The sequence below is a fragment of the Megascapheus bottae genome, chromosome 27 (genome assembly GCF_031878675.1).
Source record: "Megascapheus bottae isolate mThoBot1 chromosome 27, mThoBot2.hap1, whole genome shotgun sequence".
Classification (NCBI taxonomy): domain Eukaryota; kingdom Metazoa; phylum Chordata; class Mammalia; order Rodentia; family Geomyidae; genus Megascapheus; species Megascapheus bottae.
The window spans coordinates 1,890,745-1,911,484 of NC_143535.1; the positions used below are offsets into that span (position 1 = coordinate 1,890,745).

General features: G+C 45.9%; 1 protein-coding gene across 1 annotated transcript in view; it reads right to left on the minus strand.

The window, feature by feature from the left end:
- Nucleotides 1-19,401: 19,401 nt before the first annotated feature.
- Nucleotides 19,402-20,740, minus strand: part of Angptl5 (angiopoietin like 5) — a 44,294-nt gene continuing 42,955 nt past the window's right edge. The window contains exon 15 of the transcript XR_016532785.1: nucleotides 19,402-19,721. The gene's annotated coding sequence lies outside the window, so the exon portion shown is untranslated. The remainder of the gene's footprint in view (nucleotides 19,722-20,740) is intronic.

Here is a 20,740-nt window from a genome sequence, read left to right on the forward strand (position 1 = left end):
ACTGTTTTGATAGACGTAGCTGTTCCTTTCGATGGTTCCAAGTTCTATTTAAAATATTTGTTATAGTTATTTGCTTGGATTTAGAACTGAATCAAAGTTGATAGATCTTCTTTAAGCTTTTATTTTCATATGAAAAATGTAAATGTTCAATGTACTGCTTTTTTAAAGTACACTTTTCCCATATGGTTTAAGTATTAATAAGGCAATTAAATGTAACTGATCATTCCCAACACGGTGGCCAACACCTGGAATCCTAGCTACACAGAAGGCTGAGATTTGAGGATTAAGATTCAAAGTTAGCCCCAGGCACTAAAGAAGTGAGGCTTTTAAATTTTTTATTGTAATTAATAAAAGGGTTACATGATATTTGTCAGATAGAAGGTGCATTAATTCACTTACATTGATACCCTTTCACATGTCTTGGTCCATTGTAAGCAGTTTTGTGAATAAAATTGGATAGGTGAAGATAATGAGGTAGCTTTGTTTGAAATCACTCATAAGAAAAACAACATAAGGTTTTATTTGCATTTTCCTTGGAAGATGTTGTATTTAAAATTTTTTAATCCATTGTACTTCAAACAGGTACTTCTGAATTTCTTTGCATGATATTCTGTTAGGAATTACAGGGTCAGAAATAGCTTTCTTTTCCCCCCCCCCCCCCAGTCCTGGGCTTGAGCTCAGGGCCTGAGCACTGTCCTTGGATTTTCTCAAGGCTAGAGCTCTACCACTTGAGCCTCAGCACCACGTCCGGCTTTTTCTAAGTATGTGGTACCAAGGAATTGAACCTGGGTCTTTGTGCATGCTAGGTAAGCACTTTAACCACTAGGCCAAACTCCCTGCCCCAGAAATAGCTTTCTTATAGACCAGCTCCTGAAGTCCTGAATTTTCTTACCTTTCGTGTGTTCTTTCCATACATACAACATATGACTCACTGTAGAGAGAAGGCTGTTCCATCTTGATCAAAGGTCATGTGACAGCACAGCGACTCCTGCTTTCATCCTGACCTTGATAACCACCTGATAAATACATGCAGTGATTTAGAGGCCGGAGACGGAGGCACTGACTCAGCTGTTACCTCTTCACGCTTATGAACCCAGGCTTCCATGTGTGCTGGAGCGTCCATTTCACGGGGATGTCTGCTCTTGTTCCTCACTGCTGAGAAGAGCAATAAGGAAGCGGTGCGGTGTGCAGAAAACACACCAGAGCGCACTGCCCACCTCCCAGACCAACCAGCCCCACTCCTTCATTGCTGTGCCTCTCCAGGCTGGGCTGGGCTTCCCTACCCTGCCTTTTCCTTTTCCTTTTTCTTTCCCCTTTCCCCTTTCCCCTCCCCACAGCACTACTTCCAGTTTTTGAGGGGTTAATTGGAGGTAAGAGTCCCATGGGGACTGTCCTGGCCCTGCTGGATTTGAGCTGCAGTCCTCCCATCTCAGCCTCCTGAGCAGCAGTGGTAACAGGCAGGAGCCCCGGGTCCTGGCTCTAATGAGTCCATTTTTAACTGAAAAGAGAAACTGTCTTCTAAGATTTAAATTGCTTAATTGTTGTCTGACAAGAGCAAATTATACACTAACCTATTACAAGTGGCATTTTTTTTGGTCAGTCCTGGGCTTGAGCTCAGGGCCTGAGCACCGTCCTTGGACTTTCTCAAGGCTAGAGCTCTACCACGTGAGCCTCAGCACCACTTTTCTACGTATGTGGTACCAAGGAATTGAACCCGGGTCTTCGTGCATGCTAGGCAAGCACTCTACCACTAGGCCAAACATAGAAGCTTAGAAAGCTCCGTCTTTCCGTCCATGGACCCATCCTTCTTCCCTTGTTACCTTCAAATCTTTGGGCACTTCCTAAGTCAGTCCCAGGAAGGGCCATAGCTGCTGCAGCCATCAATCAAGGGAGAGGACAGGAGGGGAATCCTGTGTGCGCTGGAAATTTGCCAATGTCAGATGGCACCATTTCATTTAATTTTAATGACAGGAACGTGTCAAAGACTTGTCACCTCTCTTTATGTGAAACTGAAGCTGCCGCACAGAAGAAAGTTTCACTCCAGCAAATTGGACAGTTACAGATAAGCACTCCACGCGGCTGGAGAGGGGCAGACTGCCCTTTCCATTGCATTTTAATGACATTCATCTCTGGGATTTTTTGAGGCCCTAAGTGGGAAATTCTGTGAAGTCAGCCTGCGGTTCCCTCCGTTCCCTCGTGGGGCTATGTGAGGGTGGGGAGGGGTGGGTGTGCTGTCCAGCTCGGCGTGGGGTTCTCTGCTCAGCGGCCGGCCTCCTCCTGGAATGAAATTCATCTCCAGTCACTATGACGGATAGGAAAAGTTCCGGGCTGGACAGATGCCAGCAGTGAGTGACTCTGGCTTCGAGTCAGTGGAACTGGTATGCCTGGGAAAATGCTTGAGCCAACCATGATAAAAATCAGTCTGAAAAATGTCTCTAAGCCAGCATGGCTTTGCAGAGAACAAATCCCCCTAAATACAGCTCTCCTACCAATTTTGGGTTCAGAGAGAGACAGGCACTTGGCAGATAAGAAGGTGTGCTGGAGCTGGGTGTGGTGGCTCACCCCCGTAATCCTAGCTACTCAGGAGGCAAGACTGAGAATCGTGGGTCAAAGCCAGCCCAGTCCAATTAACCACCAAACCAGAAGTGGTGCTGTGGCTCAGGTGGCAGGGCACCAGCCTTGAGCTCAAGGACAGCACCCAGGCCCAGAGTTCAAGCCTCACCCCCAACCAAAACTAAAAAGAAGGTACACTGGAATTTGACTTTCTAAGGATTTGGTCCACCATCCATAATACCTCTGGGGGGAAAATAGCAGAGGGGTGCCCCCCACCGCTCTTCACAGGACTCCAGGTGGAGCTTCTGTGGGAGAGGGAAATGAGGCCCAACTTGAGGATGACAAGACTCTATTATTCCATGACAATGACCAGCCTCAAAATGCCAGGAGCCCAGCATGGTGGCTCACGCCTGTAATCCTAGCTATTCAGGAGGCTGTGATCTAAGGATCACAGTTCAAAGCCAGCTGGGACACTAAAGACCATGAGACTCTTATCTCCAATTAGCCACTAGAAAACCAGAAGTGATGCTGTGGCTCATGTGGTAGAGCGCTAGCCTTGAGAAAACCCAAGGACAGTGCTCAGGCCCTGAGTTCAAGCCCCAGGACTGGAAAAAAGAAGAAAGCTCCTGTTGGGTCTGTGATGGGAATCTGCTGTCAGCCGAGGACAGGGGATTGCCCCTCACAGACAAGACAAAGGCGTCTTTTATGATCCAAACTCATGGGCACCCGCTGCCTTTCTGTGTGCTGGCTCGGGATCGAGAGCTGCTGCCATCATGAGAGCACAACACCCGGGGGGGGGGGTGTGTCCCTCCCCTTCCACGTGGTCCCACACGCATGGCGCTGCCTAAATGTCCACGGGAATTCTGAAACATTCATGCTGGGAGCAGCAACGGTGCTTAGACTCAGAGCCCAGCCTCCATCTCTAGCCTTTCAACCGTTCATCCACCTTCTCCCCAAAGACAACAGGAGGCCATCTGTGAAAGTGCTCCGGCACTCTTTTGTCCTTATTCTGAATAGTACACACTCTAAGATCATAGTTCAGTGAGAAGTATCTGCTAAGCTCCATAGGGCTTTGTAAAGTAAGCCAACCCATTCACATTTTACCCACAAGGAAGAAGTCACCAGAAACCAGCAGGCCCAGGGCTAGAACCTGTGCCCAATGCTTTCCCTCACGTCTGTGGCCCGCTCCCTCACCCTGCCGAGATGACAGAGTCACGGGAACTCGATTTGGAAATGTCCTCCAGGAAACCCAGGGCTTCTGAGCCCGAAGCTCAGACAGCCCCCAAGAGCCAGCACTGCTGAGAACCCGCATCACTAACAGCTGGTATTTCTGGGAACTAGGATCACCAAGAACCAGTCCCATTAAGCTGAGCGGACCGTCCGACCAAGCTGTGATCTGAAGGCCTCTTACAGAAAGCAGGGAAAGCCAAGGCTGGAGAAACGAGCCTGGGCAGCTCCCAGCACTGCCGTGGACCTAGACCTGAGGACGTGGTTCTGCCTTATGGTCAGCCACACCACACCAGCTAGCTGTAGCTAGTAGGAGCTCAGCTTCATCTCAGAAAAGCTCTTCTCCTGCGTTGGCACGCCTGCCATGGGCAGAAGCCTCACAAAGAAAGCATTTTTCTTGCGTTCTGAGGCACCCAGGCCCTAAATTCAGAGAAAGGGAAAGTCAGATTTTTTTCCGGTGTGGAGCTGCCCTAGAGCGAAAACATAGCAACCCCAAAGAGTAGTCACACTCTGAAGATCCTTTAATGAACAGTTATTTAGTGAGCTCACCAATAAGGTAACATAACTCTTAAATCTGGGTAGATTCCCCCCGCCCTGAATCTTCCCTTATAAACTCAGTTACACATCACACCCTTTCCTGCAGGAAGCTGAAACTCTTCAACAAAGTATTTGAAGGACAGATATGGTAACTCCCTTTTCTGTCTTCCCAGCACTTGCTTGAAAGACTGAGGCTGAAAGATTACAAGATTAAGGACAGTCTGAGATGTTCAGTAAAACCCATCTCAAGAAGAAAGAGAAGGTGGAAGAGGAGACAGAGAAAGAGGGAGGGAGGGAAGAAAGAGGGAGGAAAGAGGGAAAGGGGGATGGGAGAAAGGGGAAAGGAAGAGGAGAAAGGGGAGGGGGGAAGAGGAGGGGAGGGGGGAAGAGGGGGGGAGGGGGGAAGAGGGGGGGAGGGAGGGAGGGCAGGGGAGAAGGAGGGAAGGAGGGAAAGAAGGAAGGAAGGAAAGAAGGAAGGAAGGAAGGGAGGGAGAGAGAGAAGGGAGAGAGGGAGTCAGTTACTTCAAAGAAAGCCATGGCACACCATCACAGGCATTTGCAAGTCAGCTGCTTTGGGATTTTGTGGCGTGGCAACCACACAAGTCCTGTCTGGTTCCCGCTGCCCTGCGTCTGGCTGTGCTTGTAAAGGCTGCAGGAATTAGGTCAGGTAAAGGTCTGTGGCAATGGGCTCCTTCCTCTGCCTGTCTCAGACAGTGTCAGCTCACACTTTATGTCAAGTGCACTTGGTCCTCACCCTGCTGCATAATTCACAGTTTCGCCGTCACAATAATATGACACTGTCTGTGGGCTGTGCGGGTTATGTAACCATCACTACATTTCATGCACTTCAATTTCGCAAACATGTCGGCACAATAAATTCTATCATACCCAATAGAAATAAAATAGCTTAGCCCTGAAGAGTTAGGCAAATTCTATTTCTTAAGCAAATCCTTTGACAGAAAACTAAGGAAGACTGTGTGTAGAAGGTGAAGTGATTTTTCTGGGAGCAGGCAGTTGATAGGGATGACATAAAACTCAATTGGAGGCCAAGTCCAGAATCTACAAATCATTTTATTTTGTGGGGGTTGTTGCCATTTTTATTTAATCATTTTAATATTTATATCTACTCTTGAAATTTTTTAAACTCTGAGCTCCCAGAGAAACAAATGGTACATGTTTTCTCTCCTATATACAAGTGAGATCTAAAGTACAACTGGAACAGACAAGTGTGTTATACGGGACTCTAGACGTTCTCACTCACACACACAGGCAGACTGAAGGAGGGCACTCTCAGGGAGGAACCCACAGGCATGGCTGCTCTGCCCATTTAAAATACTTATGAAAGCAAATTCTAAGTGCCGTTGAGGCTCAACGTGGTAGAGCACCAGCCTTTAGCAGAAGAGCTCAGGAACAGCGTCCAGGCCCAGAATTCAAAACCCATACAGCCGGGCACTTGTGCCAAGGCAACCCAGCCAGCTTCACTAGCAAACTCGGGTTACAGAAACAGCTACACAGAACAGGTGATCCACTCCTAGCAAACTGAGCCCATTTACAAGACAAGTCGCAAGAGGTTGCCAACAAAGCACCGACTTATTAAATTCATCTCCAAAGAGTTCTTTCTGGGTATTCTAAGAGACACTTTGCACAATAAATGACTTCCAAACATTCTCAACTCAGTGGCTTAGGACCTTCCACTTTCCACATTAAGTTTCATATTCAATATGTTTTCATAAGTCTAATCTCAGGGAAGATCTAAGTATATGAGCTATCAAAATCCTTAACAGTTTTCTACCTGCACAGGTAGGAAGAGAGCTTAAAAGGGGCAAGGGAGAGAGAGTTAGGGGACTGAACCCCAGCCGTCATTCTTGCCATTAGTCATGTCCCTGGTTTCCTCTTAGCATGACTAACAGAAGCACGGCTGCAGCATTTGACGACTCCACATGTGACTTGTTGAAAATAATGAGCCTCCCAAAGACCCTCACGTGCAAGCTATTGAAAGAGCTTCCCTGGGGCAAGTGAGCTCGTCATCAGTGGAGGGTTACACGGCCTGCTGAGGGCCAGCCACGACCCTCAGCCCACCTGCGGTGTTCTGCGTGCCTGGGCTTTCTGCAGGACATGGAAAAGGTGTAGGCAGAGCCACACGCACAGCCAGTCTCACCACCGTAGAGTTAGAGTGCCATGCCCTGACCGGGGCCAAGATCGACGGTCCTTCCCTGCCCCTCTCAAGTACAGAAAATGGCAGGCAAACCAGTGCCGTTTAAATATTCCACTCCATCAGATTCTGGCGTTGTGGCAATCACGAATGCAAAGTACAGAAGTGGTTGTTTAGGCTCGCATATCCTCTGATGGAATCAGGAATCAAATTGCTTCCATGTTGAAAAGAAACGAGAGAAAAGGCAAAAGCATCACCCCGAGCGGGGAGATAAGGAGCCCTGACACCGTTCGGCTTCTACCACTCCCTGCACTGGGAGTCCCTGGAAATCAGAGCTTTTCCTAAGGCAGCTGACGGCCAGCCAAGGAAAGCGAGCGGGACTTTCACACTCGGTCAATCCCGCTTTTCTTACAGGGCTCCAGATTAGAACCGGCTGTGACAGACATGTCTGTGGCATTCTCAAGTGAGCAGTGAAAAGCAGACATTTCACGGCATGGGCTGAGCTGGCCGGGTGCCTGGCTCCGGCCCGTGGCGGGTGGGTCACTCACCTTGTGGGTGCAGGGCAGCTGCTGGAGTACAGCAACTCCGGGTCCCCCGTTTCCTCTCCAGGCCAGAGCCTATGTGGCGGACGAAGGCTGCTGCCGACCCTGGGAAAGCAGGAAGCCGTGTGAAAGGTTGGGGCTACGGGTGGAGGAGGCAGTGGGCGCTGACCTGCAGAACTGCGTGAGCACATGGTAAACAACAAAACAACAGCCAGGTGGTGACCCTAAGACAGGTGGGTGCAATGACGCCGGTGTGAGGCCTGCCTCAGAACACCCCAGCTCACCAGCCACAAGACCTTGGGCTCACGAAGGCAAAGGCACTAACTAAGCCATCAACCAGGCCCCGGCCTGTTGGGTGCCATGATTCTCTCATCTCTCCACGGCACTGCAATGGTGAACGCTTCAGATTCTAGTTCCAGGTAACATTGCCAATGGTAAATGAAATACCATTTATTTCTGATGACAGAAACAGACAAAAAGGCAGTGGCCGAGGAAAATATAAGGCAGAAACAAACCTGTCATGATGGAAGATTAAGGGAGAAGTATTAAAGGAAACAAACGAGCAAGCTATCCACTCTGGTAAGTTTGTAATTGGTGGTAGTCAGCTGATTTGACACACATTATTGGGTCAGAGGTAAGAGTAGGTACTTACAAATCCAAGCGTAACTAAGACACAGACTTTGCGTTGGAGAAATTGTAACCAGAAAGAGAAACACATGAGCAGCTAGCTGTAAAACAAAGTGCTAAGAGCTGTACCACGTCCCCACAAAATGGTGTGAGAATTTCCCCCTAGCCATTCCTTCAGCAGAGGCCACTTTGGCCAAGTGACCAGGCTGACATTTGATTTCGTCCTCGGATTTACTCATTGGGCCTGGTAAACGAAGAAAGCACAAGTCTCTAAATAAGAGACAGAATTGTCAGGGAAGACTTGTTAGGGAAGGGGACCCCGTGAGAGCCTGCAGAGAGATGGTGGTCCACATAGCCAGAAGCTCTGTGGCGTGTGGCCAGCCGGCATGGGACAGCCAAGTGGATTATAGAGGAACAGAGAAACACGTGTGGATGGAGGCAGCCACTGAAGTTGTCCTGCCAATGGCCTCATCTGCTAAGACCCGGAGTCAGGGTTTATCCCCGAACACAGGCACTGGAGGACTTGGAGGGTGGGACCAGGGGGTCCAGTCTGCTGTGAGGGAGACTGGCTGCAGAGCAGCTGTGGGCTCTGAGGAGCAAGGGGAGTGGCCGGACCACCAAGGGGTCCCCAGCTGCCCGTGGGAGTGGTGAGGGAGGAATCCACAATACAGGAGCCCAGGGAAGGAGACGGGGTTCTGTCCCGGTTTCATCTCTAGCCAGCAAATTCCTTAGACACCTATTGTACCTATCCTTGCCTTCATTTTATCCTGTGTGCCAAGAATACTAGCTTCCTTCAGTGTTGTGTGGGGCACTCATAGGTGTGAAGAGTAAATTATATTTTCCACATGATTCCCAGGTTTCTAAGCAAACTGTCCATAACCACAAGGCAAAGTAAAATTATTAATCAGGTGATTGATAATTTGCTACTCTGTAATCTCCAGGCTTCCACCCGTCAGCAGTGTGCCTCACGCCAGGTGAGCCTCTGTACAGGTCACTGCTGCTCTGTGACTTAATTAACTCTCATGTAAGCACCAACTTGGAATAGAACAACAACAAAGAAAGAAAAAAAGAACAACAGAGAATTGTGGTTGCCAAGTAGGGAATCTCAAAGACCCCATAAAGTCCCTCCAGATAAAAAGAGGAGAAAATAAAGTCACAGAAGAAAAAAAAGAGAAAGAAAAATAGAGGAGACAGGGAAAGAAGAGGAAAAGGAAAAGGATGAGAAGGGGAGGAGAAGGGAAGAAGGGAAGGAGAAAGAGAGATAGGTTAAGGTAGAAACAAAATTTAAAAATTTAGAAATAAGGTTTTGCTACTTACAAATGTACAGCAAACTTCAGTGAATTGATTTAATATTGATAATTTTAGTTATTCAAAGGCAAGGAATGATGAAGGGAAAAAAATCTTTGGATCATTAGTGTGTACTTAGAAATACATAGGTGGAAACAAATACATAGATGGATGGCTCTGTCCCAAATATCACAGTCTTCAGGTGGGATTTAACATTCTACCCTGTAAAGTTCTGTATTGCAGTATAAACTTTACCAATGTGACACAGGACAGGGGCAAGCTCCCGTCCCTGGCTGGTTTCCATGATGTATACATTATGGCACACTGGTACTGTCGTAAACATTATATTGTAGACTGAATAATGTTTGAATTCAGGCCTATTGGTTTGCCAAATGCTAAGAGCATGAAGTCTAAAACTTACAGATCAAACAAAAGATCAATGAATCAGTCAGCTCAAACGCATCGATAGAACACTTAACAGGAAAAACCTTGCGTGTGGACACAGCGCGTTTCTCACACACTAAGCCTATTTTCTGGTAACTTTCAGCATATTTCTCTGAATATGAACAGCACAGGAAACTTAAGAATACAAATTATAATTTGAGTCTATCAGAAAGTAATCTGCCACATGGATCTGAATTCTTTGAGGTCAGATCAAAGCTTACTAAAAAGTACATGGATTCTTGTCCAGTAAAACGTTTCCAATATGAATAATTCCAGTAAGTAGCAGATGTGTCATGAGGCCCAATAAAGATACACCCACACGCATATAATTAGCTGTGTGACGCTTTCTTAGAGTGTGTATGGTTATAGAATGCTTTTAGAAAAATAACACTAATTGGGATTTCTTTGTAATATAAATGTGAGGCAGCTTATATCCTGGAGAAGGACTACACCATACAAAACAACTAGTAGCACTAGAAACAGCTAACTTGTCTGCATCTGCTAGAGAGGTGTCTGTCCTCCAAAGGTGTGGACATCCACTTCCATGCTAATTTCTCATAATAATGGTTCCCTGGGTTGGGGGAGGGCCCCTCTTGGGAATCACAAAGTCTTTAGGACCATTCGAATTGTAACTTTCTGTAATTTTGGAGCCACAACAGAGGCTAGAGTCTTAGTTACTCTGGATATCATTCAAAGTCCTTGACCAGAGCACTCAGTCCTGATTAGTTAAGGTGTTATGTCTGGTGAAAATTTTCCAAAAGAAAAATAAGATTTGCAGTCAATGGGACATAGGAGTGGATGAGAAGCCATGTGAGTGGCGTGGCCTCAAGTAACTAGATTCTCAACTCTGGTTCAGCTAAGGAAATCAGACCCTACTCTAACTTCTGAAACCAGGTGACATTGCCTTCTACTGCTACCTGCCACAGCCCTTCTTGCCCCCAGTTCCAACTAGAGGCACAGAGCAGAAGGAAAACCTGGCATGCTCACAGGACTCATGCAAGAATCTTGATAATGGCTGTGACAGCCCATGGAGAAAAGAAGTGAATCAGCAGTGACAGCTGCACAGTAGAATATGGATGGTCTACACCTGAATGTCAGGAGCAGAATGGCCCAGAGAGAAATGTGTATTCCAAAGCTCAAAAGCAAGCCAGGTAAAAGCAAGTCAAGCTCAATGAATTCTTTACACACACACACACACACAGATTATAAGATATTAACCTGGAGAACAAAAGTGGTAGAATTACAAGCAGAGTTTTCAGGACAGTCCTTGACCCATGGTGGAAGAGGTGAAAGTTGGTGGATGAGAACTGGGGGAGTGGGCGTCCTTGGTGCCAATCTAGGATCTGACTGAGGTGAGAATTAGTCATTCTATCACACTTGGTGTTTATTCTCTTTGGCATCTAGCAATGTTATATAAACATGTTACATGAAATGTGGAATGGATGACACTGATCAAGATGCATTATATACATAAACTACTTTGTTAAGTGGAAGAAAAAAAAACATCCTACAGAATTAAGAAAAATAAAGGAAGGGGTGGAGAGGAAGGGGTGGACAGGAATGTCAAAATGCACTGTATGCATAAACCACTTTGTTAAATGGCAACTCCTTTATACTATTTAAATAGAATAAAAATATTTTAAAAAGAAAAATGTAAAAATCAAGCAGGATATAGTTTAAATAAAATGATTTCAAGGCAACAAAAAAAGTAAACGGAGTATAATGTTAAAGATGACCACAAATTGGCCCCTGACTAAAAATGACCCACGGGGTGCTCGTCTCCTGAAGCATTTTTCATACTCTCCCTTTCTCATTCATCTACTTACCTCCCACCTACACCGTCACTAGGGATCAGAGATAAATAAGATGGCCAAAGAAGACCTTACAAGGATTAGATATAATCACAGCTCTCCATAAATAGAAACGTGAGTGAAGTGTTATATTTTAAAATGCCCCAGACATAGTAAGTGCTTGAGTTACTATTATTAATGCAATAGACATCATCATTGTTTGAGCTGTTGGAAACAAACAACAAAGGGAAGACCAGCTTTGAGAACACAGACACTGAGGGCTTAAGTCTACAAGAGACACATTTTCCTTCTCACTAAACCGTGAGGGGACACAAGAAGGGATGTTTCAGTTTCGTGTGGCGCCTATGAGTAAACAGAACATGGAGTGTGAAGAGGACAAAGCAAACCAAATACAATTTCAACTAAGTGCCACACCACACTGTCTGTTCTTTTCATATTTACCCTCTTTATAAATGTTTGCCCTCCACTTTCGTCTAACAATCCAAAGAATGTCATTTCCTCGTAGAGTTCCACATCTGACGGGACAGAGGCTCTACAATGCAGGACTCAACCTAAGCCGTGACATTCAAATGCCCTGAGTTCCAGGTGCCTGCATCTCCAGCAGACCTGGTACACGCATGCTCCTTGTCAGACCATGTGACTCACGCACCCCTCAGTTCATGATGCTTCAGCCGGAGATTAAAATAAGAATTACAATGAAATCTATTAACAGAGGAGGATTAAGGCTAAAAAGAAACCAAATTCATTAGAGAAAAGTATATACTGGTACATTCTTTGGCAGAAAACTCAAAATTGCTCTAAAGATGAACTTAAAACTGACTTCCATAATCTTCATTTATAGCCAGAACCATTTTCTATTCAAGTCTGAAATGGTGTACACGGTCCCACACACGCCAGGCAGGTTCCAAATTAAACCTCCAACCTAGCAAGACTCACCACAGGAAATTCCAAAAATATCCCCACCAAATGGATCATTAGAAAGGAGAAACAGAGGCGGCCATTGGCATTGGTTTCCCTGTCAGCTCATTCCACACCAGGCCATCTGCTGCTGCATGGTGTCGCGTTAATAGGTGGTTTAGCCCAGGGACTAAATCCCACTGTGGGGAGTAACTCGTTACTGCTTGCACACAAAGGAGAAGCTCCGCCAAGCTTGTGTTCCTTGCTCCCTGCTTCATTAGAGCCAGGGCACAAAAAAGACTCCTGTTTAACTAGGCTTTACTCACCACAAAATAGCCAAAGCTGAAAGCTAATAACCTTTTTAGTGGGGAAAATAAATAGATATTGATGTGTATATGCATATACATTCATATGTATGCGTATCTCTGTGTATACATATATATGTATATGAGTGAGAGAAAGGGCGGAGGGAAGAAGGGAGGGAGGAGAAAGACGCAGAGAGAGATCACTAGCAAAGGAATATGGCACAAAACCATGATCTGCACCTGGTGAATGGCAGCATACCAAAACAAGAGAAGGCAGAGTACACCACACAGCGGACAGGACCGTGCCAGCAGGGTGTCCGCCTACTGACGGTTAAACACACTCAGGCAGAAGCACCCTGTGTAGTGAGGCCCCAGCAGCCAGCAGCCACGCTGCAAGTCAATAAGAACGTGCAGGAGGACAGTCAGGATAGCTCAGGGGCACCGAAGTTGCCTAGGCAAGAGCCTCGAAGACCGGGTAGCCAGGAGCTGGGAGGAACTAATGTGTAATACTAGTTACCTGGGAGGCCAGGATTCGGAGGACTGCAGTTCAAGGCCAGGCCAGGCAAAAAAAGAAAAAGTTTATGAGCCCCTTCTCCATGGAGAGTTGGACACAGTGACCCCACACACACCAATTATCCTAGCTATACAGGAAGCCCAACGTGTAGTGAGGAGGGAGACCCCATCTTAGAAATAACCAGCAAAAATCAGGGCTGGAGGCCGGGAGTTTGGCCTAGTGGTAGAGTGCTTGCCTAGCATGCCCGGAGACCCGGGTTCAATTCCTCGGTACCACATACATCGAAAAAAGCCGGAAGTGATGCTGAGGCTCAAGTGGTAGAGCTCTAGCCTTGAGAAAGTCCAAGGACAGTGCTCAGGCCCTGAGCTCAAGCCCAGGACTGGCCAAAAAAAAAAAAGTCAGGCCTGGAGGTGTGACTTGGGGTAAAGTCATCTGCCTAACAAGCATAAGAACCCAAGTTCAAATTCTAATGTTGTCAAGTCTTTTTAAAAACCATGACCCAGGGGACACTAATTGTGAGAAGGATCCTGGGAATCACGGGAAGTCATAGGGTAGGAATTTGTCTGGAACATGGAGCCAACAAACAGGAAATGGAAACACAGTCGGTCCCTGCCCTTACTTGTGGAGTCTTCTGTGCATATGCAAACCAAACTCTACTTACCTCATCCCCCTCCTCAGCATCACGACAAAACCTCGGCTAAGAAAACCTAAGGTGACTTTCTCAGGCTGAACATACAACAAGTGAAAGCAGGGCAGGAGCTCAAGTCTAAGGAGCCAGGCACTGGGAGTATAAAGACACATGCGTTCTCACCTCAAGAGCTGCGGAGGGAGGTGGGGAAAGAATATTAAATACCCTTACATTGCTGTCCATGGGAGCCTTGTTTTTTCTTTTTGAGATTGGGAGCCAGATGAGTGGGCTGAATTTAAATGTTTTGTGAGACCACAGCAGTAGAAGTGTATGGTTTAGACAGCTGGGAGAAAGGCTCACAGAGAGCCAGGGAAGCTGGGCAGAGGGGAGCATTCAGTAGGGTGGGGGAGGATAGAAAGCTGTACTGACAGAAGTAAAGGGCCTTAGAGTGAGAAATGAGCTTGATGTTTCCAGGACAGAGAATTGACCAATATGGCCGCAAAGAGGGGAACAGAAACAGTGCCCACAGTACTGAAAACCTCTACCACCTTCACTGGTTTGGCCTGCTGATGGCTTTTAAATGAGAAGTGAAGCCGGGCTTGGTGGCTCATGCCTGTAACCCAGGAGGCTGAGATCTGAGGATCATGGTTCAAAGCCAGCCTGGGCACTAAAATCTGTGAGGCTCTTATTTCCAACTAACCACTAGAAAACCAGAAGAGGTACTGAGGCTCAAAGGGGTAGGGCAGTAGTTGAGCTGAAGAGCTCAGAAACAGAGCCCAGGCCCAGAGTCCAAGCCCCACAACCAATGCAAAAAAAAAAAAAGGAGAGGAGTGAATATACACTGATATAAAGTGTTTTAAACACACTACTAATTTTCACACAGAGCCAAGAGATTTTTCTTATCTGAAAGAAACGAAACACCTTTTGCTTATTTATATGCACTTGATATTACTAGGTAGTTACAAATATACCAAGAAAATTCAAGTCTGTGTTATTAACCGGTCACGGCGGATGCCACGTCAGGAGACAGGTACCTGTCAGAACATAGCTGCTGTCAGAACACACATGCCACAACTCAGATAGGTAGGCAACATGGAGCCCAGTGCATGCAAGCACTCAGCACTCCCTGCCAAGCGCCCGTCCTGGCATACGGCTGGGGGTGGGAGGGGGCCGAACACTCAAATGCCAGTAAGAGGTGACTCATCATGTTCTGATTCAGATGTGCCTTTTGTTATTTTCAAGTCCCTATTCAGCCAATTTAATGTCCCCACTCTATGGAGGCTGTGACTGCCCTCTCAGAACTGTTTCCTACCTTTTCAAGGCAGTGTCTGGGAAGAGGGAAGCTTGAGTAGGCACACGGGCTTGGAAGGGGGCCTCGATTCATGAGTGTGGTTCAGATGGAGTGAAGGCATACAACACATGCCACAGAAACTTCATCATGCAGGCCAGTCGGCTCTGTCCTCACTGTATCTGCTTCCAGAATGTTCTACTGACATAGCTGGTGGTGCATTTTCCAAGCATACCCTTCACCTCCCCCACACACACCCCACCCTCACCTCCAGTAGGTGCTTCAAGTCTCCTGGATCCCTTCTGCCTGCTCCATCTGCTCCCCAGGGGCTCTGTGGGCATATGGGCAACCAAGTCCCGACCACAGGGATGTCACTGGTTTCTGCCGAGCTATTGTGGGGATTCCAGAGGCAGAGACTGGGAGGATCACAGTCAGAGGACAGCCTAGGGGAAATGCTAGTGAAATTTTCATCCTAACAGCAATGAACAAAGCTGGGACTGGGCCTGTCGGGATGTACCTTTCGTCTGAGCTAGACCCACGGCAGAAGGAGGAAGACTGTAGTCTATGGCCTCCCTGAGGAAAGCACGAGACCCACAATCACAAACAGTCAAAGCAAGAATGACCGAGAATATGGCTCAAGAGATAGCTCCTCACACTGGACTTTAGGGAAGAGCTAACGTCTGACCAGACTTGTGGTCCAAACGAGAGAAGAAAACAATCCTGGAACCTGGGTCCCCATGCATGTAAGATCACCCACAATGGAGAAAGGAGACACAATGAAGCCAACGCACATGACTCCCTATACTGGCATTAGAGCGCAGGGTCTTGTCTTCTGCGAATAACAACACTAAGTCAAGGAAGAAAAGAACTCCCGTCTCCATGAATCAGCAGAATTAATGTCATGGAAATGATCACCTAACAAAATCAGTGCAGTTCCCATCAAAATCCCAGAGTCATTCTCCACTTCTCTGCAGAGGTGGAAGAATGTACCAAAAATGTATATGGAAACACAAAAGCCCAGAACAGGTAAATCAATTACAACACACACTCACACACACACACACACACACACTAGAACAGTACTGCATCACAATGCAAGACTTTAAAAAGCCAGTCACAAAACAGCAATGATTCTGGAATAAAACTATTACTGAAGAATAATGGAACAGATTAAAAGACAAAATAATAAATCCACACATCTATAGCCATCTGATTTTTGACAAAGGATCCCCAACTGTTGAAGAAAAGATGGCTTCCTTAACAATGGGGCTTGGCAAAGTGGATATCCACACATAGAAGACTGAAACTCTACCCTGGCCTCTCACCCTGTACTAATACCAGTTCAAACCAGATCAAAGGCATTCATGTAATCCTGGGTTGTTGTTTTTTAACTATTGCAGGAAAGAATAAAGAAAAACAAGACAACCGGGCCGGGTGTTTGGCCTTGTGGTTAAAGAGCTTGCCTAGCATGCACAAAGACCCAGGTTCAATTCCTTGGTACCACATGCATAGAAAAAAAGCTGGAAGTGGTGCTGAGGCTCAAGTGGTAGAGCTCTAGCCTTGAGAAAGTCCAAGGACGGCGTTCAGGCCCTGAGCTCAAGCCCAGGACTGGCAAAAAAAGAAAAAAGAAAAAACAAGACAACTTACTGGCAGAGGCAGCAACTTCCTAAATAGAATTCTCATAGCTAAGAACATAGATGCAAGGATTGACCGGTGGGATTTCATCCAGCTTAGAAGCTTCCGGACCACAGAGGGCACAGTGACTGAGCTGGACAGACAGCTACAGACTGGGAGGAGAAAGATGGATGTCTCTGACTGTCTTCATGGCAAAAGGGTGTAACTCAAACTGCATGAGGTGGCGGTGTCTGCGTGCTGTGATGCCCCTCCTCAGCGAGACTGGCCTGAGTCATTGGTCTCCTTGGCCCTCGCATCGGACCTGGGAACAGAAGGTTCTAGTAAGCCAGAGCCTCAGATCCCAAGTCCTGAGAAATCCACGAACTCTTAAAATATGAATATGAAAACAACCTCGGCGACCAGATGAAAGTGTACCTGAAATGACAAGAAGAACTGAGGTTTGCGAGGCAGGGAGGACAGGAGACCCTGCACCCGAAGTGCTCGCTCACCACTTCCTCAGCCGCCTGACAAGCTTGCTAATCACCACAAGCCCTTCCATCTGCAGAACCAAATCTTTTAGATATAACTATAGGCCCCAAACAAGTCAAAGACCTCTATGCAACATCTACTATATCTGATATTCACCAGACTTTGACAGAAATGGATAGCAAAATAACAATTTCCTTTTACCTTTTTTAAATAAGTAGCATCTACATATTATATGCAGACATACGTGTATAAAACTGATAACCCAACCAGGTGCTAGTAGCTCATGCCTGTCATCCTAGTTCCTGAGGAAGCTGAGATCTGAGGATTGTGGTTTGAAGCCAGCGCAGGCAGGAAAGTCCACGAGGCCCCTATCTCCATTAAACTACCCAGAATAAATGGAGGTGGCACTGTGGCTCAAGTGCTGGAATGCTAGCCTTGAGCAAGGAAAGTCTCAAGGACAGCACCCAGGCCCTGAGTTCAAGCTCCAGGTCAGCAAAAAATAAGAATGAATCATTCCACACATCAACTATATTTAGCAAATCCTCACGCTTAGCAGTTTTCCCTCTATCATTTTTTTCCTTTGTGCCTCCTGCCAGGGAACCATAGTGCAAGGCAGAGAGACTACAGCTCCTCTTCATGATGTTGTCTGTTCCTGCAGATTCTCCCCTCCTCTCCTCACCCCTTCATTTTTAAGCAGTTCATAAAGTACAGACCTTATTTCTCCTTTACCAAACCCTTATTTTTTTGTTACAATTTGTCCTCCTAATTCTTAGTTCATGTGGTGAACTAAAAGGCACTGTATGTACAAAAGTTACTTAATTTTAATATTTTGTATCTTTTATTCACAAAGGCCTTCCCCACCTCTACCAAGTTAACATAAAATTTTATATTATTTTGATTATTTTAAACAGATGTTTATATTTAGTTTAATCATCTGATGCTCATAAGAAATTTAGAAGATTGAAACCTTGGCTTAATATCTATTATCAGAGAAAAGCCTGTCTTCAATGTATTGTTCTTGTGCATATTTTAAACAGAAATTGTCATTAATTTTAAATCACACATTGTGGGAAGAAAAAGGTTTAAGCTCTATTTAGATGACACAATCATATCTTTGTGAGCTTCTGAAAAGTTTGTATTCTCTCACATCTGGGGTAGTATTGCACTCCATCCATTTAGCCTTACCAGCTGTGCTGCCATTTTCTAAGAAGTCGCGATTTCAGCCCAATTACTCACAGCAGCTTTGTCATCTCACCCTACCTGGATGTTGGCAATGACAAATGAGAGGTCTCTAGGATAACGCCCCACATTAACATAAAGGAGCCCTGGAGAAAAAGGCTGAAAATCCGGGAAAGGGCTGAAACCAAATGGAGAAATTGTTATCTTCAGTGAGGAAGCAGAGATTGCTGGGGAAACGTGGACTTTTTCCTTTTTTAAATTTTCTTTCAGACGTGAGCTTCTATTTGGCTTGCAGACTATTAACCACCAGCTGTCTGGGTGTCGTGTCCAGCCTATGTGTGACAGCGACACATGTGGGACTTGTTTACTTACCGCATAACCAGCTCATTTGGTGAACAAACTCCCATATTACATAGCTATTGACAAAGCAGGAAACTGGTAACGGTTCACTGAGTTCATTTTTAAAACTGAGATGGTATTTGAGGCTGAAATGGTTACTTTCGAAACTAGGCACATTCAAATGAAAACCGAAATGTCCAGCCATTAGAATGACTCCTCTGCGGGCTGAAACATCTGGATGGATGGAGCTGATTTACAATTCTATTCTGAATGGTTCATTAAAAAAAAGTAGCCCCATTTCATATTTATGTTCACTTCATATTTTCTGCAGGAGAAAGCCATGTGGCAGTCTATAATTCAGTTTGTACAAGCTCTTTTAATCAACATCTACTCAGCTTGACTCACCAGGCTAATCAAAAGTTTGCTTTCTTGCTTTAGAACTCCCTAGGGCCAGCTGTGCTCACAGACCATGCCTGATGTGTGCCTGCTCTTCTGCCCCCACCCCAAAATAAACTGCAATGTCTGCTTTATTTATTGTATAATTACCATACAATCTAGTTCGATAGTGTGTGAAGGGAAGCAATGTGAGTGTTAGAAGCAAACTGAGCCCGGCATCAGTGGCTTCCTCAGGGGACTGAGATCTGAGAACCATGGTTCAAAAATAGCCAAGTCCATAAAACTTATCTCCAATTAACTTCCAAAAATAGTGGGATCACAGCCCATGCTGTCCCAGGCATTAAAGTAAGACTCTATCTCAAAAATAACCAAAGCAAAACAACATAAAACAACAACAACAACAAACATCTGGAAGCGTGGCTCGTGGTCACTTTGCAGACACCATTTCTGGGTTTGCAGCTCTTCTTCTGCACACATCTCGTCATATGGCCGAGATGGATTCTCTTCACCAAGTCAACGAAAGTCAGACGGAATAGCATGAGCGGGGCTGGGAACATGGCCTAGCGGTAAAAGGCAGAGTGCTGGCCTTGAGCAAAAGTGTCCAAGGACAGTGCCCAGGCCCTGAATTCAAGCCCCAGGACTGATAAAAAAAAAAGAAAAGAAAAGAAGGAATAGTATGAGAAGGAAAGAAAACACAAAACTCCACTGGGCCAACAAATGGTGCAGACACAGCAGTGTTCTCCGAGGAAAGCTCCCGCATCAGGCTGAACGCCACAGGGCACCTCCATCTGTTCACGACCAACGCCCATCATCTGCTCAGGAATGCTGCTGCAGTCTTCTAGAACTCTCAGAGATGCTTAGGGAATGCCAGTGTTTCAGCCAGGGCCTGCAACTGACATTTTAATGGCTAAGTCCGACAGTGTGGCCGCTGGAGGGGATGGTGCCCGCCCTAACAATTAATGGACACTGAATTTCAAATCCCACTTTCTGACTCTTCCCTGTCTTCCAACCCTTAAATGTTTTCCAAAGTGTTCCCAGACATTCACTGACACATAAGCTCCAGGCAGGCTCATCAATACCCCCTGACTTCAACCAGGCTCCAAATGTGAATAACTTCCAATTTATTAATCTCCACTCCCACCTCCATCCCACACAACTGCTGTGAGACAGACCCCCTCCCTCCCCCACACTCCATCTCAAATTACTGTGAGCAAGAACACGCATGAAAAAGGGAATGTCCCATCTCCCTCTGTATCCTCCTATGCCTCTTTAAGTTAAGTTTTATGATTATGAAAGCTTTTATGACAAAGAAAAAGGAAAAGCTGGAAGCAAGTAAACAAATATGTCAGGAAGAAAGAAACATTGTTTTAATGGGGCTGGCAAAAGCCAATAAGCAAACCTATTGGGTTAGAACTAATAGAAGGGTAGATTTAGGAGTTAAGACTGTGGAGATGGAAATGTCCATTTTATTATTGTTTCAATGTAAAACTAGATTGCAGGACGTTAAATGTTGAATAAGACAAGACATCCTCATTTTTCTCTACGTAGACAGCATCGTCCTCACTGACCTGCCCTTTATGTTTAATTTCTTTGACATCAAACAAACCAACAACAACAACAACAACAAAAACCCTTGAATCTAAGTGAAGAATTTGAGAAAGAGTGTGCAATGCCTATGGATTCAAACCCTTCCCTTCCTTCTGGGACCTGCTGTCTGGAAGAACATTCTAGTTTGCCCTGCAGCCACAGCCACACTGTAGGGCTGGGAGTCAACAGGAGAATCAACAGCTCCTCGTTAACCCGTGTCTTAGATGGGACTTTCCACTGGAAAAAATCCAGCCATCCTGCTGCTAACTGTGGAACACTGGGGGAGCAGACAAGCAAGCCCACTTCCGTCTTCAGAAGACAATT